A 4382-nucleotide genomic window follows, 5' to 3' on the forward strand; every position below is an offset into this window, starting at 1 on the left:
AGGCATTGAAGGAGGAGATGAAAGAGCAAATGCAGGCATTAAATGATCGCACCAATCAACAGTTAAAAGACCAAATACGGGAAGCAAGAGATCATTTCAATAAAGAGTTAGAGATACTGAAAAAAAAACAAACTGAAATACTTGAAATGAAGGAAACAATAAACCAAGTTAAAAACTCCATAGAAAGCATAACTAATAAGATAGAACACCTGGAAGACAGAACCTCAGACATTGAAGACAAATTATTTAATCTTGAAAGCAAAGTTAGCCAAACAGAAAAGATGGTAAGAAATCATGAACAGAATCTACAAGAATTATGGGATATCATGAAAAGGCCAAATTTAAGAATTATTGGGATTGAGGAAGGCTTAGAGAAACAAACCAAAGGAATGAACAATCTATTCAATGAAATAATAACAGAAAATTTCCCAAATCTGAAGAATGAAATGGAAAACCAAGTACAAGAGGCTTATAGAACTCCAAACATACAAAATTACAACAGACCCACACCAAGGCACATTATTATGAAAATACCTAACATACAAAATAAAGACAGAATTTTAAAGGCCGCGAGAGAAAAGAACCAAATTACATTCAGAGGGAAGCCAATAAGAATATCAGCAGATTTTTCAATCCAGACCCTAAAAGCTAGAAGGGCCTGGAACAACATTTACCAAGCCCTGAAAGAAAACGGATGCCAACCAAGAATCTTATACCCAGCAAAACTTACCTTCAAATTTGACGATGAAATAAGATCCTTCCATGATAAACAAAAGCTAAAGGAATTTACAAAAAGAAAGCCAGCATTACAGAACATTCTCAGCAAAATATTCCATGAGGAAGAGATGAAAAACAACGATGCAAATCAGCAACAGGAGGCACTAGTCTAAAGAAATAGCCAAATAAAGGAGAAACCAAATCATGTCAAAAACAAATATGAGTCCATTGACTGGGAATACAAATCATATCACAATAATAACCCTGAATGTTAATGGCCTGAATTCATCAATCAAAAGACACAGACTGGCAGATTGGATTAAAAAGAAAAATCCAACAATATGCTGCCTGCAAGAGACTCACCTCATAGAAAGAGACACCCATAGACTAAAGGTGAAAGGATGGGGAAAAACATACCATGCACACGGACACAGCAAAAAAGCTGGAGTATCCATCCTCATCTCAGATAATGTGGACTTCAAACCAAAACTAGTCAGAAGGGATAAAGAAGGACATTACATGCTGCTTAATAGAAGCATAAATCAGCAAGACATAACAATCATAAATATCTATGCCCCGAACATTTGCTCATCCACGTACGTCAAACAAATCCTTCTCAATTACAGAATTCAAATAGACCACAACACAATAATACTAGGCGATTTTAACACACCTCTCTCACCACTGGATAGATCGTCCAAACAAAAATTGAATAAAGAAACTATAGATCTCAACAACACAATCAGCAATTTAGACTTAACGGACATATATAGAATATACCATCCAACAAAGAACGAATACACTTTCTTCTCAGCAGCACATGGATCCTATTCTAAAATAGACCATATTTTATGCCACAAAGCTACTGTTAGCAAATACAAGAAGATAGAGCTACTACCTTGTACTCTATCAGATCATAATGGATTGAAATTAGAAATAAATGACAGAATAAAAAACAGAAACTTCTCCAATACCTGGAGACTAAATAATACACTATTATATGATGAATGGATAACAGAAGACATCAGGAGGGAAATAAAAAAATTCTTAGAAGTAAACGAGAACAAAGACACATCATATCAAAATCTCTGGGACACTATGAAAGCAGTACTTAGAGGAAGATTTATTTCATGGGGTGCATTCAAAAAAAGAAGTAGAAATCAACAAATAAACGACTTAACACTACAGCTCAAAGCCCTAGAAAAAGAAGAGCAGACCAATACCAAAAGTAGTAGAAGACAGGAAATAGTTAAAATCAGAGCCGAAATCAACGAAATCGAAACAAAAGAAACAATTGGAAAAATTAACAAAATAAATAGTTGGTTCTTTGAAAAATAAATAAAATTGATAAACCCTTAGCCACACTAACAAAGAGAAAGAGGGAGAAAACTCAAATTACTAAAATTCGGAATGAACAAGGAAACATCACAACAGACACGAGTGAAATACAAAACATAATTAGAAGCTATTTCGAAAATCTATACTCCAACAAAACAGAAAACCTCGAAGACATCAACAAATTTCTAGAGACATATGAACTACCTAAACTGAACGAGGAGGACATACACAACTTAAATAAACCAATTTCAAGCAATGAAATAGAAGAGGTCATCAAAAGCCTACCAACAAAGAAAAGTCCAGGACCAGATGGGTTCTCAGCCGAGTTCTACAAAACCTTTAAAGAAGAGCTCATTCCAATATTCCTCAAACTATTCCATGAAATAGAAGAGGAGGGAACCCTATCAAACTCGTTCTATGAAGCCAATATCACCCTGATACCTAAACCAGACAGAGACACATCGAGGAAAGAAAATTTCAGACCAATATCTTTAATGAACATCGACGCAAAAATTCTCAACAAAATTTTAGCAAATCGCATACAAATATATATTAAAAAGATAGTGCACCACGATCAAGTGGGTTTTATCCCAGGGATGCAAGGTTGGTTCAACATTCGGAAATCAATAAATGTCATTCACCATATCAACAGACTTAAAGTTAAGAATCATATGATTATTTCAATAGATGCAGAAAAAGCATTTGATAAAATATAGCATCCCTTCATGCTCAAAACACTAGAAAAAATTGGGGTAGTGGGAACATTCCTAAACATTATAAAGGCCATCTACGCTAAGCCCATGGCTAATATCATTCTAAATGGTGAAAAACTGAAAGCATTCCCCCTAAAAACTGGAACAAGGCAGGGATGCCCTCTTTCACCGCTTCTATTCAACATCGTCCTTGAGACTCTAGCCAGAGCAATCAGACAAACCAAAGAAATTAAAGGGATACGAATAGGAAAAGAAGAACTCAAACTATCCCTGTTCGCTGATGACATGATTATATATTTAGAGGAACCAGGAAATTCCACCAGAAAACTTTTAGAACTCATAAGTGAATTCAGTAAAGTAGCAGGTTACAAGATCAATGCTCATAAATCCAATGCATTTTTATACATAAGTGATGAATCTTCAGAAAGAGAAATTAGGAAAACTACCCCATTCACAATAGCATCGAAAAAAATAAAATACTTGGGAATCAATCTCACAAAAGAGGTGAAAGTCCTCTACAATGAGAACTACAGAACACTAAAGAAAGAAATTCAAGAAAACCTTAGAAGATGGAAAGATCTCCCATGTTCTTGGATAGGAAGAATTAATATCGTCAAAATGGCTATACTACCTAAAGTGCTATACAGATTCAATGCAATTCCAATTAAAATCCCAATGATGTACCTTGCAGAAATAGAGCAAGCAATTATGAAATTCATCTGGAAGAATAAAAAACCTAGAATAGCTAAAGCAATCCTCAGTAGCAAGAGCGAAGCAGGGGGTATTGCAATACCAGATCTTCAACTCTACTACAAAGCAATAGTAACAAAAACGGCATGGTATTGGTACCAAAATAGACAGGTAGATCTATGGTACAGAATAGAGGACATGGACACAAACCCAAATAAATACAATGTTCTCATACTAGACAAAGGGTCCAACAATATGCAATGGAGAAAAGATAGCCTCTTCAACAAATGGTGCTGGGAAAACTGGAAAACCATATGCAATAGAATGAAATTAAACCCCTATCTCTCACCCTACACAAAACTCAACTCAAAATGGATCAAGGACCTCGGAATCAGACCAGAGACCCTGCATCTTATAGAAGAAAAAGTAGGTCCAAATCTTCAACTTGTTGGCTCAGGATCAGATTTCCTTAACAGGACACCCATAGCACAAGAAATAAAAGCAAGAATCAACAACTGGGATAGATTCAAACTAAAAAGCTTTCTCTCAGCAAAGGAAACTATCAGAAATGTGAAGAGAGAGCCTACAGAGTGGGAGAATATCTTTGCCAACCATACCTCAGATAGAGCGCTAATTTCCAGAATCTATAAAGAACTCAAAAAACTCTACACGAAGAATACAAATAATCCAATCAACAAATGGGCTAAGGAAATGAACAGACACTTCACAGAAGAAGATGTACAAGTAATCAACAGATATATGAAAAAATGTTCAACATCCCTAGTAATAAGGGAAATGCAAATCAAAACTATCCTAAGATTTCATCTCACCCCAATTAGAATGGCGATTATCAAGAACACAAGCAACAATAGGTGTTGGCGAGGATGTGGTGAAAAAGGAACACTCATACATTGCTGGTGGGGT

Source organism: Sciurus carolinensis, chromosome 6 (genome assembly GCF_902686445.1).
Source record: "Sciurus carolinensis chromosome 6, mSciCar1.2, whole genome shotgun sequence".
Taxonomy (NCBI): domain Eukaryota; kingdom Metazoa; phylum Chordata; class Mammalia; order Rodentia; family Sciuridae; genus Sciurus; species Sciurus carolinensis.